General features: G+C 37.1%; 1 protein-coding gene and 1 pseudogene across 2 annotated transcripts in view; one reads left to right on the top strand and one right to left on the bottom strand.

The window, feature by feature from the left end:
• The window catches only part of XIRP2 (xin actin binding repeat containing 2), a 296,246-nt gene that overhangs the window by 229,222 nt on the left and 41,315 nt on the right, over positions 1-25,709 (bottom strand). The gene's annotated exons all lie outside the window — the stretch shown is intronic.
• On the top strand, positions 20,112-20,525 carry LOC115850989 (signal peptidase complex catalytic subunit SEC11C pseudogene; annotated as a pseudogene).

The raw sequence follows: 25,709 nt of genomic DNA on the forward strand, positions 1-25,709 counted from the left end.
TGTCTGTACTAATTGCAAAAATCCCAGAAGAATGTATTTTCTCACGTCTCTGCAGGGTGTTTCTTAAACCTATTACTTTAGGAAGTTAAATACTGGCATATGAAAACCTCAGCAGTTCAGTTATTACCTAAATTGTGTTATAATTTGAATTTTGTTCATTTTAAATTGAGTGAACATTAACAGCGTAAAAGAGGTTTGGTATGGAAGGTAAGAATGTAAAAAGATAAGGGACTGGCAGGAAATGGAGACCTTATAAATGGTTTAGTGGTTTAGTCTTTTTGTATAACAGTGAATTGTAAACTGCAAATGATACTTAACTACTTTTTCCAATTAGTTCTCCATAAAATTAGGTGTGAAAGCCCACCTCCTTGACTCCTGTAGGTACCATTTCAGAAACAGCTTAGTTTTAAAACTTCATTTTTCCAAGGCCAAAAAACCCCTAAAAACCTAGAAAGTTTAACTTATGAAATCAGCCCATAAATCCCAGAAAACGTGTTTCAAGTTCTAGAGAACATAATCAACATTTTTGTTTCTATGGGAGACATTATTTCATAAAATCACTTTTCTAGAAACAAGTACCCACCTACACCTCTCTCTCTACCAACTGGCAGAAAGAGATTCAAGACAACCTGAGGCTTGGAACGTTCTGAGGGGCCAGGCAGGAAAGGAGTAGAAGTGGTCTCTTGTTGCTGCAGTGCCCAAGGCCTGGAAATCATGTGCTGGAATAATTCAGCTACAGCAGAATCTCAGCTGCCAGAACTTCCAAAAATACATTTGGGGTGAGAATCTTGTACAAGTGGCAATTGTTAGTAATGATGTCAATGACAACAGAGGTGGTGCCCTGTATCTTTAAAATTTTTCATTTTTCATTTTATCCTCATAACAATTTGAGAGCACTAACTCCATTTAATAAAATAATCATAACTAAACTTTATTGCATGCTATTTTGTCTGCATATATGGCTGCCCACATTTTCTCCCGTCCTTGTATGAGCATGACATTCCTCTTATCAAGAGGCCAAGTCTATTTCCCTTTTCCTCAGTGACTTGCATTGATTGATCAAATGCAGCAGAAGTAAAGCTGTGCCAGGTCGGGCTTAGTCCTTATAATGTTTGGATCTTTCTGTTTTTACTTTCTTGGAACCCAGCTGCCATGCTGTTTAGAAGTCCCAGATATCTTGCTAGAGAGAGATAGATCATGTGAAAAAGCAATGGAGGATAAGACATCACATGAGGGATAGGCAATATGGAAGAGAGGCCATATGGAGAAGAGTCAGGCAAGCCATCTGACTGTCAGTACCAACACCCGAGACATGAGAGAGGGCTTCTGGGACCTTCCAGCTCAGCTCATTCACCAGCTGAGTGCAACTGCATGAGCAAACCCAGGTCAGATGACACACGCAGTATAGAAAAACTGCCCAGCCAACCTCAGCATCTTGAAAAGTGTTAAATCGTTGTTGTTTTAAACTATTAAATTTGGGGGTGGTTTGTTACACAGCAATAGAAAACTGATAAGTGTGCTTACACATTTGAAGCTTCCTGTGTTAATGTATTTAATCTACATAGTTCAGTGGGGAGGTAATGCTATTGTTCTCATGGTGTAGATGATCAAATGAAGTATACTGAGGCTAAATGATTTTCCCAAAATCACACTGCTAACTAGTGGAGGCTGAGAACAAAGTATGATCTTGTGATCATGTCCTACCTCTTATTTGAGAACACTGAGGCTCTGAGAAGTGAAGTAGCTCACTGCGGGATCACATCTCAAGTTTGTGCATTCCAAAGCAAGTACTATTTTGGGGTGTAATAATGTGGTTCAGCACAGCTGAAGCTTAGAATTCATGGGTAAAATTATCAGAAGATAAGAGTAAAAGGTAAGTTGAGGCTACATTGTGAAAGGCCCATACATAATATTTTAACCTCTGGTCCAGTCATTCCCAAACCTTAGTCAGTAATGGAATTTTGACCAATCCATGACAAATGACCAAAAAAGAAAAAAATGCCAAAAAGCATAATATAGTCAGTGCATGACTTATTCAGATTGCCAACTCACTTTTTCCCCCTTGCAAGTGTAAGCAGCTCTTTGCAGGAAACTGCCCTCAGCAGGAAACCCCCTTTTTTTGTCAATTTAGCAAAGCTATATTGCAACTTACTTTAAATCAGGTGTCCCCATGCTCTACTCATCTCTAGTCCTAGCACACCTATCAAATCTTTTGATCACACAATACTTTGCCTAACCTGTTGATTCTTTCTGTAGATCAAAGAGGTAGAAATGAAGAATAAGTAATTAACAGATGACCAGATCTCTTCCATAGCTTCCCATTCAGTAATCTTGGGAACAAACTGTGTGAATGAGATAGCATCTAAAGAAAGATCACAAGGAGTCGACAAGCCTCCGTGCAGTAGTGGATGGCAATGACTCTGACCCCCTTTCTCAATGATTAACTGAGAATACTTCCCTTTTGCCTTTGAAAAACTTTCATGGGTAAGCAGAACCTTCTTTGGATTTAGTTTTTTGCAGACACTGAGTTCACCATCTCCCCACATTGCTGGCATTCTGATTAAAAGCAACTTTCCTTTCTACCAACAACTGCCTCTCGGGTATTGATTTTTTTTTTTTTTTGCGGTACATGGGCCTGTCATTGTTGTGGCCTCTCCCGTTGCGGAGCACAGGCTCCGGACGCGCAGGCTCAGCGGCCATGGCTCACGGGCCCAGCCGCTCCGCAGCATGTGGGATCTTCCCGGACCGGGGCACGAACCCGTGTCCCCTGCATCGGCAGGCGGACTCCCAACCACTGCGCCACCAGGGAAGCCCTCGGGTATTGATTTTTGAGCAGCAAGCAGCTGGACTTGAGTTCAGTAACACAAGGACTCTCCCTTCATTTGCAATGATGTTCTTCCTAAATTTTAAAAATACATTTTGTAAAATAATGGAGACAACAGAGAGTTGTAGGTGTTTTTTTTTAAGTTACTACCTGGCAAAATAATATATAATGTATATACATATACATGTATGCATGTGTGTGTGTGTAAATAGATATAAATACATATTTTTTCACTGTCTTAAGAAATCTAAAAATCTAGGAGGTTCAACTGCAGACAGGGAACTCTGAAAGCTAACATGATAAAAGTTTTTAAGACTCAAGCTTAATTAATTATTATATTAAGAATAATTAAATATATGGATATTTGTGTTTAAAATTGTACACTAATAATAACTCACAATTTAGCTTTCTTTCATTCACTACTCATTCTTTTATGGTCATATCCCTGCCTATTCATGAGTATTTGCAGACTGGGAACAAAGAAAGAGAGATTAAAAAAAAAAAATCTAAGCATCATTTTTAGCTCCTCTAAGCATCCTTGATTACACCAAGAGTGGTGCTGAGTGCCTATTCTGTTTTGTGAATGTATATAATAATTGCTCAGTTATTGATTGAATGACTTCTTAAGGAGGGAGTTTTGTAGTATCTATACTTTTTAATAATCGTTGTTATCCCTGGCCTTGAAAATGATTGGACAGCTTTCACCACACACAACAGGAAGAAAGAATATTACTGCTCTAAAAATGCCTTAGGAAATCATTCCAAACTGAACTAAACAAAAAGAATGGTAGCAAAAAGCTTTTATTTTAGCACTCAGTTTTAATCTATGAAATTCAATGATGGGCAGTAATTTAGAGAAATTTCTTATAGTGTAAAAGCATGCTTTTTCCATCTTCAAGTCAGTTGAAAAAATATTTTAATACAATTTAGATTTTATTCTACCATAGCTCCCTGTAATTATGCTTCCACTAATTAAGGCTTTTATAGTTTGAGTTTAATTCCGCCTTCAACTTATTTTCCATCTTTTTTTTATCTGTAAGCTGTCAAAAGTAACTACTCTCATTTTTCCTTGTATAAAAGTCAGAAACTACTCCCAAGACCTCACCACAATTAAATACACGACTGGAAAGGCAGATATCATAATGGGAAGCAAATTAGTTTTTGCCTCAGTCACAACAAGTACTTGAGATTCTATGAAGATTCTTCAAATAGCAAAACAACCAGGGAGGGCACTTCAGTTTGCTGCATAAACAAATACTACACGCATTTATTCTAATCAAGAACATTGCCAAATGCTACCTTTAGCATTTGGTTTGCATTTCTAATTTAAATTATTCAGTGTGGAATTTTAAGGGGGGTGCTAGCCCTCACATTTGTAAAACTATTTGTATGTAATTAACGATCATTGGTACTGATGACATATCCTTTCATATCCAAATGTGAAGTCTGCTGTTTAGTTTCTACTCCTTAAAAGACAGCAAGTTGGAAAAGGCAAGTAAAATGAAAAAGAAAAAAAAGCACGGGTTTCAGGCTGAGTCATCCAGATTTTTAAAGTACACACTTTAGATGAAGTAATTTTATAGTTTTAAGGTCAATAAAGAAACTACAGAAATGTCTTAGTTATAAACACAATATATGGCACATTTTAATATGAAATTCAAGGAACTTCACCTTATGTTAGTGCATTGGTTCCGAAACCAGTCTTAAATAATCCTTGATTGATGACCTGGTCCTGGAATCATGAATATGCTTATCGCATTTGTAGATATCACATTAATCACACTTGCTGATAGACTATCTGACATGAACATAACTACATACAAATTTAACCAACTGGAAACACGGTTCATAAAATTTAATAGCGTTAAGTGCAAGGTGGTGCTGACATAGAGAAATAAAAACAAGGTAATGAAAGAATGTCTAGAAACAAGTGAAGATGATAAATAAAACAAAATAACTACCCACCCCAAAGTTATGATTGCTGCAACTTCACCTCATGGCTACAATGAAAAAGACCAAAATGAACTCAATCTTGAATTATCAACCATGACTGGTTAAGGTATTTGCCATGCACAAGCCTTCCTTAATTCCCATAATACTCTATAATGTAACCTCCGTTATTATTTTTCTCATTTTAAAGATTAGGAAATAAAGGCAAAGAGAATTTAAGTAAGTGGCTTAACGACACAGAGCTAGTGGAAGGACACAGCATTTGAACCAAAGCAGTCTGCTTCAGAGCCCACACTCTCAAATCACTATACTCTGTAAAATAATATTTCAAAATGAGAAATTAAGATAAATGCTGTCTTTGATTTTTTAATATCATGCTAGATTACTTGTTAATAAACCTGTTTTACTCTCACCTAACTATCTTGTAGGTTGTAGTTCTGTTTTACTAACAAAACCCCAGGTGTTTTATATGCCTATACAGTTAGAGCTTAATCTGCAGAAGAAAAGAAAAAAAACTTATGAGGTATGATTTTTGGGGTGGAGGACTGATAGGAAAGATAACTTCAAAAGTTATCATTTTATTCCCTAGTAGGAAAATAACAAGTTTTGTATCTAATTTAACAATCTTAGATTGGTATTTCTTTCCTTACTGACCACAAAAAACTGTGCTTTTAAAATACACCTGTAACCAGCTCTCTTATTTATTTATTTATTTTTGGTTTCCTAATTAATTAATGAAATCAGTCTTTGACATGTGGCCCCTATCTATTTTTATATTTAAAAGATTTTTTTTTTACAACTTTCTCTTTGCATATTAGAGGATGGAAAGTTTGAAATAAAGAGGCATCAAAGTGTATTAGTAAAAGTATACAGCTCATTAGAGTTAGATGAACCTGAGAACAAGTACAGATACAGGCAAATGTGTAATCCCTCTGAGCCTCAATATCATTGTCTATAAAATGAGGATAATAATTCTTAGCACATAAGAATTATGGAAAAAATTTTAAAACTAACATTCCTGGGGTAACTAAACTGGGCTTGACACATCATCCTCTCTCAGATTCTTGGCTCCTTTCCTCTCATATTTTTTAAGCTGAGACAGATGAATATTGTTAATGTTCTGCCACCTCACAACAGACTTTTGAACACTACACTCAAGCAAGCGGGTGCTATGGGGGGGCAAATGTGAAGCAACTAAAAATAACAGAAAGATAACCAAAATGAACACGAATGTCAAAATTAAATAATATGAGGAAATATTAAAAGAAAATTTCCTTTTCTTTCTTTTTGAAAACAATATATTTTTTTAAACATCTTTATTGGAGTATAATTGCTTTACAATGGTGTGTTAGTTTCTGCTGTATAACAAAGTGAATCAGCTATACATATACATATATCCCCATATCCCCTCCCTCTTGCATCTCCCTCCCTCCCACCCTCCTTAACCCACCCCTCTAGATGGTCACAAAGCACCGAGCTGATCTCCCTGTGCTATGCAGCTGCTTCCCACTACCGATTTTACATTTGGTAGTATATATAAGTCCATGCCACTCTCTCACTTCGTCCCAGCTTACCCGTCCCCCTCCCAGTGTCCTCAAGTTCATTCTGTATGCCTGCGTCTTTATTCCTGTCCTGCCCCTAGGTTCATCAGAACCATTTTTTTTAGATACAACATATATTTGTTAGCATACAGAATTTTTCTCTTTCTGACTTACTTCGTTCTGTATGTCAGACTCTAGGTCCATCCACCTCACTACAAATAACTCAATTTCATTTCTTTTTATGGCTGAGTAATATGCCATTGTATATATGTGCCACATTTTCTTTATCCATTCTTCTGTCGATGGACACTTAGGTTGCTTCCATGTCCTGGTTATTGTAAATAGAGCTGCAATGAACATTGTGGTACATGACTCTTTTTGAATTATGGTTTGCTCAAGGTATATGCCCAGTAGTGGGATTGATGGGTTGTATGGTAGTTCTATTTTTAGTTTTTAAAAGGAACCTCCATACTGTTCTCCATAGTGGCTGTATCAATTTACATTTCCACCAACAGTGCAAGAGGGGTCCCTTTTCTCTACACCCTCTCCAGCATTTATTGTTTGTAGAGTTTTTGATAATGGCCATTCCGACTGGTGTGAGGTGATACTTCACTGTAGTTTTGATTTGCATTTCTCTAATGATTAGTGATGTTGCGCATCCTTTCATGTATTTGTTGGCAATCTGTATATCTTCTTTGGAGAAATGTCTATTTAGGTCTTCTGCCCATTTCTTAACTGGATTGTTTGTTTTGTTGGTATTGAGCTGCATGAGCTGCTTGTAAATTTTGGAGATTAATCCTTTGTCAGTTCCTTTGCTTGCAAATATTTTCTCCCATTCTGAAGGTTGTCTTTTCATCTCATTTATGGTTTCCTTTGCTGTGCAAAAGCTTTTAACTTTCATTAGGTCTCATTTGTTTATTTTTGTTTTTATTTCCATTCCTCTAGGAGGTGGGTGAAAAAGGATCTTGCTGTGATTTATGTGATAAGAGTGTTCTGCCTATGTTTCCTCTAAGAGTTTTATAGTGTCTGGACTTACATTTAGGTCTTTAATCAATTTTGAGTTTATTTTTGTATATGGTGTTAGGAAGTGTGCTAATTTCATTCTCTTACATGTAGCTGTTCAGTTTTCCCAGCACCACTCATTGAAGAGGCTGTCTTTTCTCCATTGTATATCCCGGCCTCCTTTGTCATAGATTAGTTGACCATACGTGCGTGGGTTTATCTCTGAGCTTTCTATCCTGTTCCATTGGTCTATATTTCCATTTTTGTGCCAGTAGCATACTGTTTTTTTTTTTAAGTTGGTAATTTATATTTTTATTTATGTATTTTTTTTAATTTTTAAATTTAATTTTTTTATACAGCAGGTTATTAGTCATAAATTTTATAAACATCAGTGTATACATGTCAATCTCAATCGCCCAATTCATCACATCATCATCCCCACCCCACTGCTGTTTTCTCCCCTTGGTGACCAAACATTTGTTCTCTACATCTGTGTCTCAATTTCTGCCCTGCAAACTGGTTCATCTGTACCATTTTTCTAGGTTCCACATATATGCGTTAATATACGATATTTGTTTTTCTCTTTCTGACTTACTTCACTCTGTATGACAGTCTCTAGATCCATCCACGTCTCAACAAATGACCCAATTTCGTTCCTTTTTATGGCTGAGTAATATTCCATTGTATATACGTACCACATCTTCTTTATCCATTCGTCTGTCGATGGGCATTTAGGTTGCTTCCATGACCTACTGTAAATAGTGCTGGAGTGAACACTGGGGTACATGTGTCTTTTTGAATTACGGTTTTCTCTGGGTATATGCTGAGTAGTGGGATTGCTGGATCATATGGTAATTTTATTTTTAGTTTTCTAAGGAACCATCATACTCTTCTCCATAGTGGCTGTAGCAAGTTACATTCCCACCAACAGTGCAAGAGGGTTCTCTTTTCTCCACACCCTCTCCAGCATTTGTTGTTTGTAGATTTTCTGATGAGGACCATTCTAACAGGGGTGAGGTGATAACTCATTGAAGTTTTGATTTGCATTTCTCTAATAATTAGTGATGTTGAGCAGCTTTTCATGTGCTTCTTCACCATCTGTATGTCTTCTTTGCAGAAATGTCTATTTAGGTCTTCGGCCCATTTTTGGATTGGGTTGTTTGCTTTTTTAATATTGAGCTGCAGGAGATGTTTATATATTTTGGAGATTAATCCTCTGTCCGTTGATTCGAAAGAAAATACTTTCTCCAATTCTGAGGGCTGTCTTTTCGCCTTGTTTATGGTTTCCTTTGCTGTGCAAAAGCTTTTAAATTTCATTAGGTCCCATTTGTTTATTTTTGTTCTTATTTCCATTACTCAAGGAGGTGGATCAAAAAAGATCTTGCTGTGATTAATGTCAAAGAGTGTTTTTCCTATGTTTTCCTCTAAGAGTTCTATAGTGTCCGGTCTTACATTTAGTTCTCTAATCCATTTTGAGTTTATTTTTGTTTATGGTGTTAAGGAGTGTTCTAATTTCATTCTTTTACATGTAGCTCTCCAGTTTTCCCAGCACCACTTATTGAAGAGATGGTCTTTTCACCATTGTATATCCTTGCTTCCTTGGTCATAGATTAGTTGACCGTAGGTGTGTGGGTTTATCTCTGGGCTTTCTATCTTGTTCCATTGATCTGTTTTTCTGTTTCTCTGCCAGTACCATATTCTTTTTGATTACTGTAGCTTTGTAGTATAGTCTGAAGTCAGGGAATCTGATTCCTCCAGCTCTGTTTTTTTCCCTCAAGACTGTTTTGGCAATTAGGGGTCTTTTGTGTCTCCATACAAAGTTTAAGATTTTTTGTTCTAGTTCCATAAAAAATGCCATTGGTAATTTTATAGGGATTGCACTGAATCTGTAGATTGTTTTGGGTCGTAGAGTCATTTTCACAATATTGAGTCTTTTAATCCAAGAGCATGGTATATCTCTCCATCTGTTGGTATCATCTTTAATTTCTTTCATCAGTGTCTTACAGTCTTCTGCATACAGGTCTTTTGTCTCCCTAGGTAGGCTTATTCCTAGGTATTTTATTCTTTTTGTTGCAATGGTAAATGGGAGTGTTTCCTTAATTTCCCTGTCAGATTTTTCATCATTAGTGTATAGGAATGCAAGAGATTTCTGTGCATTAATTTTCTATCCTGCAACCTTACCAAATTCATTGATTAGCTCTAGTAGCTTTCTGGTGGCATGTTTAGGATTCTCTATGTATAGTATCATGTCATCTGCAAACAGTGACAGTTTTACTTCATATTTTCCAATTTGTATTATTTTATTTCTTTTTCTTCTCTGATTGCCGTGGCTAGGACTTCCAAAACTATATTGAATAATAGTGGTGAGAGTGGACATCCTTTTCTTGTTCCTGATCTTAGAGGAAATGCTTTCAGTTTTTCACCATTGAGAATGATGTTTGCTGTGGGTTTGTCAGATATGGCCTTTATTACGTTGAGGTAGGTTCTCTCCATGCCCACTTTCTGGAGAGTTTTTATCATAAATGGTGTTGAATTTTGTCAAAAGCTTTTTCTGCATGTATTGAGATAATCATATGGTTTTTATTCTTCAATTTGTTAATATGGTGTATCACATTGACTGATTTGTGTATATTGAAGAATCCTTGCATCCCTGGGATAAATCCCACTTGATCATGGTGTATGACCCTTTTAATGTGTTGTTGGATGCTGTTTGCTAGTATTTGTTGAGGATTTTTGCATCTATATTCATCAGTGATATTGATCTGTAATTTTCCTGTTTTGTAGTATGTTTGTCTGGTTTTGGTATCAGGGTGATGGTGGACTCAAAAAATGAGTTTGGGAGTGTTCTTTCCTCCACAATGTTTTCGACGAGTTTTAGAAGGATGGGTGTTAGCTCTTCTCTAAATGTTTGGTAGAATTCACCTGTGAAGCCATTTGGTCCTGAACTCTTGTTTGTTGGAAGACCTTTAATCACAGTTTCAATTTCATTACTTGTGATTGCTCTGTTCATATTTTCTATTTCTTCCTGGATCAGTCTTGGAAGATTATACCTTTCTAAGACTTTGTCCATTTCTTCCAGGTTGTCTATGTTTTTGGCATAGAGTCGCTTGCAGTGGTCTCTTAGGATGCTTTGTATTTCTGCGGTGTCTGTTGTAACTTCTCCTTTTTCATTTCTAATTTTATTGATTTGAGTCCTGTCCCACTTTTTCTTGATGAGTCTGCCTAATGGTTTATCAGTTTTCTTTATCTTCTGAAAGAACCAGCTTTTGGTTTTATTGATCTTTGCCATGTTTCTATTTCATTTATTTCTGCTCTGATCTTTATGATTTCTTTCCTTTTGCTAACTTTGGGTTTTGTTTGTTCTTCTTTCTCTAGTTCCTTCAGGTGTAAGGTTAGGTTGTTTATTTGAGATTTTTCTTGTTTCCTGAGGTCGGCTTCTGGAGCTGTAAACTTCGCTCTTACAACTGCTTTTGCTGCATCCCATAGGTTTTGGATCATCGTGTTTCCATTGTCATTTATCTCTAGGAATTTTTTGATTTCCTCTTTGATTTCTACAGTGATCTCTCGGTTATTTAGTAACATACTGTTTAGCCTCCATGTGTTTGTGTTTTTTACGTTTTTTTCCTGTAATTGATTTCTTATCTAATAGTGTTGTGGTCAGAAAAGATGCTTGATATGATTTCCTTTTTCTTAAATTTACTGAGGCTTGATTTGTGACCCAAGATGTGATCTATCCTGGAGAATGTTCTGTGCGCACTTGAGAAGACAGTGTAATCTGCTGTTTTTGGATGGAATGTCCTCTAAATATCAATTAAATCTATCTGGTCTATTGTGTCATTTAAAGCTTCTATTTTGTTATTTATTTTCATTTTGGATGATCTGTCCATTGGTATAAGTGAAGTGTTAAAGTCCCCCACTATTATTGTGTTACTGTTGATTTCCTCTTTAATAGCTGTTAGCAGTTGCCTTATATATTGAGGTGCTCCTATGTTGGGTGCATATATATTTACAATCTTTTTCTTGGATTGATCCCTTGATCATTATGTAGTGTCCTTCCTTGTCTCTTGTAACATTCTTTATTTTAACGTCTATTTTATCTGATGAGTATTGCTACTCCAGCTTTCTTTCTTTTTTTTTTTTTTTGCAGTACGTGAGCCTCTCACTTTTGTGGCCTCTCCCGTTGCGGAGCACAGGCTCCGGACGTGCAGGCTCAGCAGCCATGGCTCACGGGTCCAGCCACTCCGCGGCATGTGGGATCTTCCCAGACCGGGGCACGAACCCGTGTCCCTGGCATCAGCAGGTGGACTCTCAACCACTGTGCCACCAGGGAAGCCCTCCAACTTTCTTTTGATTTCCATTTGCATGGAATATTTTTTTCTATCCCCTCAGTTTCAGTCTGAATGTGCCCCTAGGTCTGAAGTGGGTCTCTTGTAGACAGCATATAGATGGGTCTTGTTTTTGTATCCATTCAGCAAACCTGTGTCTTTTGGTTGGAGCATTTAATCCATTCACGTTTAAGGTAGTTATTGATATGTATGTTCTATGACCATTTTCTTAATTGTTTTGGGTTTGTTTTTGTAGGTCCTTTTCTTCTCTTGTGTTTCCCACTTAGAGAAGTTCCTTTAGCATTTGTTGTAGAGCTGGTTTGGTGGTACTGAACTCTCTTAGCTTCTTCTTGTCTGTAAAGCTTTTGATTTCTCCATCGAATCTGAATGAGATCCTTGCCAAGTAGAGTAATGTTGGTTGTAGGTTCTTCCTTTTCATCACTTTAAGTATATCATGCCACTCCCCTCTGGCATGTAGAGTTTCTGCTGAGAAATCAGCTGTTAACCTTATGGGAGTCTCCTTGTATGTTATTTGTCATTTTTCCCTTGTTGCTTGCAGTAATTTTTCTTTTTCTTTAATTTTTGCGGATATGATTACTATGTGTCATGGCGTGTTTCTCCTTGTGTTTATCCTGTATGGCACTCACTCTGCTTCCTGGACTTGGGTGGCTATTTCCTTTCCCATGTTAGGGAATTTTTTGACTCTAATCTCTGCAAATATTTTCTCTGGTCCTTTCTCTCTCTCTTCTCCTTCTAGGACCCCTATAATGCACATGTTGTTGCATTTAATGTTGTCCCAGAGGTCTCTTAGGCTGTCTTCATTCTTTTTTCTTTATTCTGTTCCGCAGCAGTGAATTCCACCATTTTGTTTTCCAGGTCACTTAACCATTCTTCTGTTTCAGTTATTCTGCTATTGATTCCTTCTATTGTAGTTTTCATTTCAGTTATTGTATTCTTCATCTCTGTTTGTTTGTTCTTTAATTCTTCTAGGGCTTTGTTAAACATTTCTTGCATCTTCTCTATCTTTGCCTCCATTCTTTTTCTGAGGTCTTGGATCATCTTCACTATCATTATTCTGAATTCTTTTTTCTGGAAGGTTGCCTATCTCCTCTTCATTTAGTTGTTTTTCTGGGAATTTATTTTTTCCTTCATGTGGTACATAACCCTCTGGCTTTTCATCTTGTCTATTTTTCTGTGAATGTGGTTTTTGTTCCACAGGCTGCAGCATTGTAGTTCTTGCTTCTACTGTCTTCCCTCTGGTCGTTGTGGTTATCTAAGAGGCTTGTGCAAGTTTCCTGATGGGAGGGAGTGGTGGTGGTAGAGCTGACTGTTGCTCTGGTGGGCAGATCAGTAAAACTTAATCCACTTGACTGCTCATGGGTGGGGCTGGGTTCCCTCCCTGTTCATTGTTTTGCCAGAGGCAACCCAACAGTGGAGCCTACCTGGCTCTTTGGTGGGGCTAATGGCGGACTCTGGGAAGGCTCAAGGCAAGGCGTACTTCCCAGAACTTCTGCCGCCAGTGTAGCTGTCTCCATGGTGAGCCACAGCCACCCCCGGCGTCTGTAGGAGACCCTCTAACACTAGTAGGTAGGTCTGGTTCAGTCTCCCCTGGGGTCACTGCTCCTTCCCGAGTCCTGATACGCACACTACTTTGTGTGTGCCCTCCAAGAGTAGAGTTACTGTTTCCCCCAGTCCTGTTGAAGTCCTGCAATCTAATCCCATGAGCCTTCAAAGTCTGATTCTCTAGGAATTACTCCTCCCGTTGGTGGACCCCCAGATTGGGAAGCCTGACGTGGGGCTCAGAACCTTCACTCCAGTGGGTGGACTTCTATGGTATAAGTGTTCTCCAGTCTGTGAGTCACCCACCCAGCAGTTATGAGATTTGATTTTATTGTGATTGTGCCCCTCCTACCATCTCATTGTGGCTTCTCCTTTGTCTTTGGATGTGGGGTATCTTTTTTGGTGAGTTCCAGTGTCCTCCTGTTGATAATTGTCCAGCAGCTAGCTGTGATTCTGGTGTTCTCGCAAGAGGGAGTGAGAGCACATCCTTCTACTCCACCATCTTGGTTCAGGGTCCGAGCCCATAGTGTCTTGATTACTGTAGCTTTGTAGTATAGTCTGAAGTCTGGGAGCCTGATTCCTCCAGCTCCATTTTTCTTTCTCAAGATTGTTTTGGCTATTTGAGGTCTTTTGTGTTTCCATACAAATTGTGAAATTCTTTGTTCTAGTTATGTGAAAAATGCCATTGGTAGTTTGATGGGGATTGCATTGAATCTGTAGATTGCTTTGGGTACTATAGTCATTTTCACAATGCTGATTCTTCCAATTCAAGAACATGGTATATCTCTCCATTTGTTTGTATCATCTTTAATTTCTTTCATCAGTGTCTTATAGTTTCTGCATAAAGGTCTTTTGTCTCACTAGGTAGGTTTATTCCTAGGTACTTTAATATTTTTATTGCAATGGTAAATGGGAGTGTCTCCTTAATTTCTCTTTCTGATTTTTCATCATTAGCATATAGGAATGCAAGAGATTCCTGTGCATTAATTTTGTATCCTGCTACTTTACCAAATTCATTGATTAGCTCTAGTAGTTTTCTGGTAGCATCTTTAGGATTCTCTATGTATAGTATTGTGTCATCTGCAAACAGCGACAGTTTTACTTCTTCTTTTCTGATTTGGATTCCTTTTATTTCTTTTTATTTTCTGATTGGTGTGGCTAAAACTTTCAAAACTATGTTGAATAAGAGTGGTGAGAGTGGGCAACCTTGTCTTTTTCCTGATCTTAGTGGAAATGGTTTCAGTTTTTCACCGTTGAGAATGATGTTGGCCGTGTGTTTGTCATATATGGCCTTTATTATGTTGAGGTAAGTTTGCTCTATGCCTACTTTCTGGAGGGTTTTTATCATAAATGGGTGTTGAAATTTGTCAAAAGCTTTTTCTGCATTTATTGAGGTGATCATAATGATTTTTCTCCTTTTCTCCTTCAATTTGTTAGTATGTTCTTATCACATTGATTGATTTGTATATTAAAGAATCCTTGCATTCCTGGGATAAACCCCAATTGATCATGGGTATGATCCTTTTAATGTGTTGTTGGAATCTGTTTGCTAGTGTTTTGCTGAGTATTTTTGCATCTATGTTCATCAGTGATATTGGCCTGTAGTTTTCTTTCTTTGTGACATCTTTGTCTGGTTTTGGTATCAGGGTGATGGTGGCCTTGTTGAATGAGTTTGGGAATGTTCCTCCCTCTGCTATATTTTGGAAGAGTTTGAGAAGTATAGTTGTTAGCTCTTCTCTAAATGTTTGGTAGAATTCACCTGTGAAGCCATCTGGTCCTGGGCTTTTGTTTGTTGGAAGATTTTTAATCACAGTCTCAATTTCAGTGCTTGTGATTGGTCTTTTTATATTTTCTATTTCTTCCTGGTTCAGTCTTGGAAGTTTGTGCTTTTCTAAGAATGTGTCCATTTCTTCCAAGTTGTCCATTTTATTGGCATAGAGTTGTTTGTAGTAATGTCTCGTGATCTTTTGTATTTCTGCAGTGTCAGTTGTTACTTCTCCTTTTTCATTTCTAATTCTATTGATTTGAGTCTTCTCCCTTTTTTTCTTGATGAGTCTGGCTAGTGGTTTATCAATTTTGTTTATCTTCTCAAAGAACCAGTTTTAGTTTTATTGATCTTTGCTATTGTTTTCTTTGTTTCTATTTCATTTAGTTTTGCTCTCATCTTTATGGTTCCTTTCCTTCTACTAACTTTGGGTTTTGTGTGTTCTCCTTTCTCTAGGATTCTTGGTGGCAGTGGCCACAATGTTAGAGGTTCATGCCCGTCTGTGGGGTCCGAGCTGATAGTTGCGGCTTGCGCTCGTCTCTGGAGCTTGCTTAGGCAGTGCTCTGTCTTTTGCGGGCACACTGGGAAAGAATCCCCTTGCCTTGCACACCCCAAAACAAAGGTCTCTTGCCTCTCCTGCAGGTCCAGACTTTTTCCTGGACTCCCTCCCAGTTAACTGTGGCACACTAGCCCCCTTCAGGCTGTGTTCATGCAGCCAACCCCAGTCCTCTGCCTGGGATCTGAATTCTGAAGCCTTAGCCTCAGCTCTCAGCCCTCAGCCACCCCCAGCAGGTGAGCAGACAAGCCTCACAGGCTGGTGAGTGCTGGTCAGCACCAATCCTCTATGCAAGAATCCCTCCACTTTGGCCTCTGCACCCCTGTTGCTGCGCTCTCCTCCATGGCTCTGGAACTTGGCCCCCTCCAACCCCTGTCTTCACCAGTGAAGGGGTTTCCTAGTGTGTGGAAACTTTTCTTCCTTCACAGCTCCCTCCCAGAGGTTCAGGTCCCATCCCTATTCTTTTGTCTCTGTTTTCTCTTTTGCTCTAACCAGGTACGCGGGGAGTTTCTTGCCTTTTGGGAAGTCTGAGGTCTTCTGCCAGCATTCAGTAGGTGTTCTGTAGGAGTTGTTCCACATGTAGATGTATTTTTGGTGTATTTGTGGGGAGGAAGGTGATCTCCACGTCTTACTCCTCTGCCATCTTGGAGGTCCCTCCCCCAAATTCTGTTTTTAAGCATATGAATACACTTTATACCAAGGAAGTGTAACTACTGTGTATTCTATATTTTAGGAAGTGCTTGAATGAATGAGTTCATGTTACGGAATTGTCTTCCAAAGTGCTCCATAAGGATTGGCTTCAAACCACTGTGTATCAAGTACTGTTTTAGATTTTGATGAAAGCAACTGTTTTCTTCCTACTGAAAATATAAATGCTGCCCAGGTACCCTGGTTTAAGAACCCCTATTTTAAAGGAACTGTGAAAAATGAGACAATCATGGCTAAAAGTCAGAAATGCTTTAGATGTCAACTATTTTATAGTTAAAATTAATATGATGTTGGCATTTGACATTTTACTTTAAAGTATATCCATTTCTTTATTATATATCTACTTATTGTAGATGTTTTCAAAAAAAATTACGAAAGATTTGCAATGGACCAATGAAAACTTTGTCCAGCAAACCCTTCAGTGTTATCAGATTCTATGGGGACGCTGTGCATTTCATTGTTTTTGAACTATTTCACAACTCTGTAAGTTAAAACTTACATATTGTAAGTGATAGCAATGAAGACAATATTTTTCGATAGAGATCCAAGTTGTACTCAGTGGAATCTGCTTATTGTCTCTTGAATATTGACAACTTTTACATCTATTTGTAAATTAATTTAAGCACTTTTTAATCCATCATTCGATGGTATTTTGAATTCTTCTTTGATCAGTAACATCTTACTGATTCCCCCTTTAATTAATGAGTTGCACAAAATATGTGGCACATATTCCTTTTATATGCATAAGAATCACGGTTTTACTCTTTTTAGAAAATCAGCCTTTACCTGGCAATCGATCTATCTCCATAAATATTTATGAGTTTGTGTATTTATAAAAACCTCCCCAAATTGTTGGGCAAAGTTCTGTTCTATGAAGATGGGCCACATATACCATGTCACTTCACTGCTGCCTATCTCGTTGTATTCATAACTCCACTGAGAAGTAGAAATCTATGTTAAACAGGAACTATCCAGGTTACATGTAAAAACTCTGCAACAGTCAGAGTAATACAATAAAGCATCACAATAAAAGAAAAAGGAGGTTCTCCTTGTGTAGGTGAAGTATGAAAAGGGACAAGCAAAGAGATGGTTTGCTTGGTTAGTGGCCCAAGGACAGAGCACTTTTATAACATAACTTACATCTAACAACTAAAGAACAATTCATCATTTTCAATATTAGGTTTTACTTAAACAGTGCAGACTATCATTCTAAGTTTAACCACAATAATCAGGATACTTTGTATTTAGATCAAGATCTTTTACTTAAAAACCCTAAATATATTTAACAGCTCTAGAAATCATAATCGTCATTTTTATACTCTGTGAGCAAACACAGGATGAGTAGAATTCTCACCTGTGAGAGTTTTGGCAAAAACTTAGAAAAGATAACCAAAGCTTAAATAGTTCCATTTGTTTTGAGGTGACATGGACCAAGGATGGCAAATTAAATTCACTGGATGGTGACAATGTTTAATTTTTGTCTGATCCCTCTGGGTACTCTGGTCCTCCAAGAGTTACATTAGTGGAACAGGGCCTTCTTAAGTCCTCCAGAGGCTCAAGATTCTCAAGCTTCTGGGGAACTTTGTCCTTTTTATACTAAACCTATTAAAATTTATCTGTATATGAGTGGAGCTGGGTCACAGTTGTCTTTCCAATATGTTACTTTCATAAACATTTAATTAGATATGTACACATTTTGATTTTTTTGGTTTTTTTTTAACCTAATTTTTTTTTTTAATATCTCAGCACTTTTCACGGGCCTTAAAGAGCTAATAGATCCTAAACCACATTCCTAGAATAACTAATTCTTAAAACATCTTATTATGGATTTTGAAATCCATGTAAGACTTACAGTCCTATTTTTATGCTCTCTTAGGAATGGCAACCTTCACTGAGTAAAAACAGAGTTAAAACCTCATACCTTTCGCAGGTAGGAACTGCAGGGGAACGTGGAGCTGATTGTTTTTGTCTCTCCAGCAGGCTTTCCACTACTCCTGCCTCAAGCAACTTATTCCAAGTCATAGAAGTGGGCAGGGGACCCAGGACCAGACAATCTTTTACCCCTTGGGGTCAGTAATTGCACCTGTTAGAGGATGGGGTCCTTGCTAAATTGAAAAGCCAGGGCAAGCAGGAGAGAATATGGTCAACATACCAAGAGAAGCAAAGAGGGGCAGAGTTGACAGGGATGAACCAAGAGAGTCTTGCTGTCACGTCTGTGGTTGCAGTTCCCACAGCATTTCTATTTCCGGGAGCTACCTCAGACACCAGGAGCATTTGAGTCACTCTAGATTGGGGAGTCAGTACATGATCTCTGCAGCCAAGCTGCACGTGATCAAATCCCAGCTCTGCTGCTTTTTGTCTCTTGTGTCCCATTCACATTACCTAATGTCTCTATGGCTTGAATGCTTCAAAACTAAAAGGGGGATGATGATGATAATACTAATAACACCTAGGTCATAGGGATATTTGTAAAGATAAAATGAGCTAAAGCATATAAAGCACTTAGAACTATGCCTAGCATATATTGAATGATATGTGTTAATTATTGTTTTTGATCAGAGTTACATGAATGAATATACTGTTTTTCTTAAGGTAGTTTGAATTAGGCTCCTGTAACAGGCAATTAATATAGCTATGATTATTAAAGGCAACTCTTGGTTCCTCTTCTCATATGACATGGACATTAACTCCCACTACCTCTCCTGGAAGCTATCTGTTTCTGAGAAGGAATGCAATGTAGCGATTATCCCAGATTTCACAATGGCTATGGTGCTGGCAGCTCTTATCAGTGGCCCAGGCATGAAATAGTCTTTTTTAACATTCCCAAATGACCTCATATTGACTTCTCCCATGTAACTTATAAATAGGAGGTAAAATTATTTGTTTTGGAGATCTGACCAAATATACAAAAAATCATAATTGGTCTTTATTTTTTAAAGGAAATATGAATGAACTAATGACAGTTTTAAAACACACATATACTTTAAATAAAATAATCATTAGTAGTACACATTAATTTGAACTAAAAGAGAAAATAAAAACACATCAAAACCAATAAACTGGAAGATACCAGTAAAGAAAAATTAAGGATTAAAATGTGGTTTAAAAAAATCAGTAAGTTTCATGCCAACTTTAATTGTACCAATTATTCATTTTTTGGTTGGAAAAAAATTCAGAGGATCAAAGAGAAAAGGCTGCCATCATACATGTTTCACTTCTCATTATTTGCCATTTTACCCAATTATATGCATCAGGACATTTTGGGTGTGTGGATTCCTGCTGAGGAGTATTTCTGAACTAGAAATAATTGAACTGGACATGAAATCAAACCCACTATGGAACAAGAGTCTGTACTCTGGAGGAAAATCATCTTGATAGAAAAGTCCAGGCTAAAGATCACATCAATGACCCAGCTTATCTCTTGGAATAGCAGCTGGAGAATAGGTGAAAAAGAAGAGACTCAAATTAAAGACTTTACAAATTCTAATTTAGGTTGCAAACGCACAAATACAGGACATTCACCATTCTGATTGGCCTAATGAGGCCCAGTCATATGCCTACCACTAGCCGGTCACTGTGATATGGGACAACCATGCTCATTTTTGGCCAGACTGAATCACATGCCCCACTTCAAAAGGTATCCACCCTCATGTGAACTGAAATAGAAGGGTGTTGTTTGCTATAAGAAGTCAAGTGAGCTGTCTGTAACACCCGGAGCCCGCGGGCCGCCTCGGCCCCCAGAGACCCCGGCATGGTGCACATGGGCACTGCGGGGTCACATCTCCCCGCGTCCAGCTTGGACATCTTAGGGGACCCGAGGAAGATGAACAAGCACCAGCTCTATTACCAGGTCTTAAACTTTGCCATGACTGTGTCATGAATGCTCATGATCTGGAAAGGCCTGATCGTCCTCACTGGCAGCGAGAGTCCCATCATGGTGGTGCTGAGTGGCGGCATGGAGCCAGCCTTCCACAGGGGCAACCTTCTGCTCCTGACAAATTTCCGGGAAGACCTGGTTAGAGATGGTGAAATCGTTGTTTTTAAAGTAGAAGGACAAGACATTCCAACAGTGCACAGAGTAATCAAAGTTCATAAAAAAGATAATGGAGACATCAAATTTCTGACTAAAGGAGGTAATAATGAAGTTGACAATAGAGGCTTGTACAAAGAAGGCCAGAACTGGCTGGAAAAGAAGGATGTGGTGGGAAGAGCCAGAGGGTTTTTACCATATGTTGGTATGCTCACCATTATAATGAACAACTCCCAAAATTCAAGTATGCTCTTTTGGCTGTAATGGGTGCATATGTGTTACTAAAACGTGAATCCTAAAATGAAAGGCAGTTCCTGGGACCAGACCAAAATAAATTCTGTGGAAAAGCTAATATATTTGAAATGTTCCACTTTCTGTATAAAAGGAAACAATGTGGAGATGTTTTTGTCTTGTTCGAATAAATGATTCATCAGTGAAAAAAAAAAAGGTCAAGTGTACATCACGACAAATAGTTACATAATGACCAAAACCTCCACAGGTCCACTATTACAAAGAATCAGTACTTTGTCTGATCCTATGAAGGCAGTAGTATTTCCAAATAGCTTTAAAGTGGAGACCAAAAGAATCCTCTGATCAGGCAAGGACAGAGTAAAGGGAGAGTAGAGTTACTGCATGACAGTCTCCAAAAATTGCTTCACCTTTGAATGGTTCGGCTAGCTTTTAAATTTTTACGTATTGAGTTAGTATTTTAAAATTAAAAATGAATTATGTATCATATGAATAATCTTTCTTTTACTTTTTAAAAAATAAATTAAGAGAAAAGTGATACAAACATATCTAAATTATGTTATCAGTCTCATGGTGAAGATCTGCAGTTGGTATGTTTTTGATATTTTTCTCCTGTGAACCTGAAGAGAAAATGTTTTTATTCTAAATAACAAAGGAAACAATGTTTCCTGTAGAAATATCTCAATTAAAAACATTTAATTATTCCATCTGATAGCCATTTATTTGTATACAATGGTACTGAATTCAAATTTAATGAAACTATGTTTTAATTTTATTCATCTTCGTTAGATCTTATTCCTGATGATTCATGTATATTTTGATGTTTTCATTACTAGCACAAGATATGCCATTTGAGAATTTCAATTTAATTGGTAACATTTTGATGTTAACTATTTTTAACACTTATGTCAGCCATTTGGTTGATGCTGTGGAGCTTAATATTCAAAACAGTCCCTCTTCAAGGCATTTATTTTGCATTTTAAAAATACCTGATACTGAGTATCTTTTCTAACACAAGTGAAATACAGAATTTTTCAATGAAAAGATCATATTTTGAAAGTAATGATTTTAACATTTCCTGTCTCCTCTTAGGAAATATTTATCAGTGCCAGTTTATAAAATATGCATAATCACAATGCTCTTTAAATAATACATAGAATTTGATGTTTGTGGAGAGACTGTACAATATTTTTATGGAAAGAGCATAATGAACAATATGGAACTTGGCAGCCTATTTGAGTTCTGGCTCTATCACTTACTAGCTGTGTGTCCTTGGACTGACTATAGTTGCAAAGGACCTTTTGCTTATATATGAGATGGAAAGAATGATATTATTAGGCAATGCATTTATGTGACTTTTGAAGTTTTTCATAAATATAAAGTAAGACAGTATCTGTAAAAGCATGCTATATATTTTTAAGGGCTACACAAATTAAAGACAATATTGTTTCAGGGGTCTTTGCATGACCTCTAAAGCTATGTTTGTCCTAGGACTGAAAAATGCCCAAGAGGATTAGGGGTTTTTTAAAGCCTGACTGAGTCAGGGGAGTTTCTTGTCAAAGAGAAGTAATATGAAGAGGGATTTGACTCTGCATGGCTATGGAGCCTTCTGGCAGCTTTGGAAGCTTTGCTAGGGTGTGGGTGCTTGTGACAGTTTTATAGCAGCACAGATACAGCAAGCTGAGGACCTACTGACTATTGAAGAGAACACAGTCTTCTGGAGAATTTCTGTATTAACTGGGAGGAACTTGAAGGGTTAGAATTTTCACAGAGAAGACAGAAAGAGTCAGAGGAAGATGTTTTATTGCTGCTCCTTTATTATATATTTATCACCAGACTAGTGCCATGTAATTAGTAGTACCTTCTAGTAAAGATTGGTATCAAAGGTGAAAATATTTGGCAAGATTCTCTACTCAAAGTAAGATATATAATTGTCCTGGAATAACTTAAACGAGTATGTTTTTATTTCTTCTTTTTATAGAATACGTGTTCTATTGATCATTTCTTTTTCAAATAATTTATATTTGGGAATATAAGAAAAACATGTAGAAAATTTTAAAAAGATAGATAAGCATAAAGAGTAATATAAAAATCACTAAAAATTCTAACATTCAAAGACTCATACATGAATATGGTTAGCCTGTTCATACAGTTCTTTCCAGTCCTTCACTCTTTCTAGCTATCTGTAATTCTATCTGCTATTTATCTGATGACCTATTATTTTGCACAGTTGAAAATATATTTTACATGTGGTTTTAGATATTGCATTTTATAACATTATGTAATCACCATTTCCCACATAACAGACTCATTTACTAACTAGAATAGTTGCTATTACCACCTATTAGACATTTCTTAACATTTTGTAATGAATTCAAAAGACTTCATTAACACAATCATAGTTTCGGGGTCATTCATGCCCTCAATTATAATGGAACTCCTCTGCAAGTGTCTTAAGATAACATTTCATAATTTAGGGAAAATGTCTCTAAAGACACATTGTCACTCAAGGAGATACTTATTTATTATCTCATATTTGACAAACGCTGACTTTTGAAGTATTCATACACAATTCATGCATTTTTAAGAGGAAAGTGGAAGAAGCTGTAGCCATAGGTAACAAAGCTATGTTATAAGGGACCAATGTTTATACTTTATTTGTATGTTCTTTGTGTTCATTTTTTAGTGCTAGGTAACAAATTGTCATAAAATTTTCAGCTTAAAGCAGCTCACATTTATTATCTCTCAGTTTCTGTAGGCCAGAAGTCTGGGCAGGGATTAACTGAGTTCCTGTTTCAAGGTCTCAGCTGGCTGCAATTAGGGTGTCAGCCAGGACTGCATTCTCATCAGAGGTTCAACTGGGGAAAAGATCTACTTCCAAGATCCTTTAGTTTGTTGGCAAAATTCATTCTTTTGGAGCTGAAGAACTGAGGGTTTTAGTTTTTTGCTGGAGGCCACAATTCTCTTTGAGACTGCCTGCAATTCCATGCTACATGGGCTTCTCCACTTGAAAGAAAGCTATGGCGACTTTCTTCTTCAAAGCAAACAACAGAGAGAGACTCTAGCAGAACAAAGTCTTACACAATGTAACATAATCATGGGAGTGACATCTTTGACTTTTGCCACATTCTATTGATTACAAGCAAATCACAGGTCCTACCCTCACTCAAGGGCTTGAACAACAGAAGACAGAGATTATTGGGGCCACCTTAAGATCTGTCTCTATACTTCTGTGATTTTCAAAATTCTATAATAAACATGTATTATGTTTGCAACATGAAAAATAGTAAAAACAAAGCAAAAAAAACCCTCTACAAAAATATAAAGGGACTTGTATCTTTAAAACAACAATGGACTAATTAATAACATGATAATGAAATTTAAAAGTACTATTCACAAATAGCTTGAGAAATATCAAACACATAGGAATAAATCTAACTAATGATATGTTAGATACCTACACTGAAAAATACAAAATATTACTGAGAAAAATTTTAGAAGACCTAAATAGCTAGAGATGTTTTATGTTACAGAATTGGAAGATTCAACATTTATAGGTGTAAATTCCCCCTAAATTGACATATAGTTTTAATGTATCTCAATTAAAATTCCAGAAGTGGGGTGTGTGTATGTGTGCACGTGTCTGTAAGTTAAAAGACTGATTCTATAAACTTAAATGCAAACATAAAGGGATTAGTATAGCCAAGACAATCTTGAAGAGGAAGAACTAAATTGAGGAAGTTCACTAGATTCTAATATTTATTGTAAAGATACAATAATGAAGACAGTGTGGTATTAGTGTGTGGATAGACAAATAGGCCAAAGGAATGAAACAGTGAGTCCAGAAATAGATCCATATGTGGAGGATAACTTGATTTTTATCAAATGTGCCACAACACTTCAGTATATGTCAAGGGGTGGGAGTGGTCATTTCAACAATGGTGCTGGAGCAGATAGATGCCCACATGGAAAAAAGAAAAGTCTTGACCTCCACCTTATACCATACACAAAAATTAATTCAACTTGAACCATGTATCTGAAAGTAATAAAGCCTCTAGAAGAAAACATTGGAACATTATAATATTGGGGTAGGTAAATATTTCTGGAACAGAACATTAAAGTAAGAATTTATAGATTAGACTTCATTAAAATAAAGCAATTCTGATAAGCAGAAGACATTATTAGGAATGCAAATACGCAAGGCACAAACAGGGAGATGGGAGATGGAAACCTGACAAATGACTTATACCTAGTATATATATAAAAATGCTACAAATAAAGAAAGACAAAAAACAACTTAAAATGATGGGCAGCAGGCTTGAACTGACATTACACAAAATTAGGTCTCCGTATGGCTAATCAACATTGACAAGTTGGTCAACATCATTAGGCATCAGGGGACCGCAAATAAAAGCATAATTAAAGCAGTACACATCCACTTGAATGGCTAACATTAAAAATTCTGATAGACATAAATAATGGCAAGGATATTAAGTAATTGGAACTCTCATACATTGATAGTGGAAATGTAAATTAGTTCAATCACTTTGAAGAACTCTTTGGCTGAACCCATTAAAGCTAAACATAAGCAAGCAAATGTGCCAACATTTCTACTCCTATCCAAGATCAACGTGCATATGTCTATGAAAATTCATGTATAAAAATATTCCTGGCAGTTTAGTTCAAAAACTTAATACAATAGTCACAGAATGAAAACAGCTCAAATGTACACCAATAGGAGAATGGATAAACAACTTGCAGAATACTTATAAAACAGAATACAACTTGGCAAGAAAAACATACACACCACTTTTACACACAATGACATGGACAAAGCTCAGAAAAATTATGTTGAGGGAAAAAGGCGAAACACAAAAGAACACAAACTGCGTGATTCCTTCCATTCACATGAAGTTTAAGAACACAGACAACTAATCTATTATGATAGAAGTCATAATAGTTGTTAACTCTGGGGAGAGTGCCATTGACTACTAAGGAGCATGAGGGAAGCTTTTGAGTTGAAATCTTGGTCTGAGTAATGCTTAAATGGGTGAATGGAAATACACCCATGTAAAAATCAACCAAGATGTACACTTGAAATCTGTACACTCTGCTGTATGTGAATGAACCACTTCAAAGTAAGAGGCACACCAAGGGCAAAACTTCGTCCATTCATGTCGGTCTCCAGATATCACTGCA

The sequence above is a fragment of the Globicephala melas genome, chromosome 7, assembly GCF_963455315.2.
Source record: "Globicephala melas chromosome 7, mGloMel1.2, whole genome shotgun sequence".
In the NCBI taxonomy this organism is placed as follows: domain Eukaryota; kingdom Metazoa; phylum Chordata; class Mammalia; order Artiodactyla; family Delphinidae; genus Globicephala; species Globicephala melas.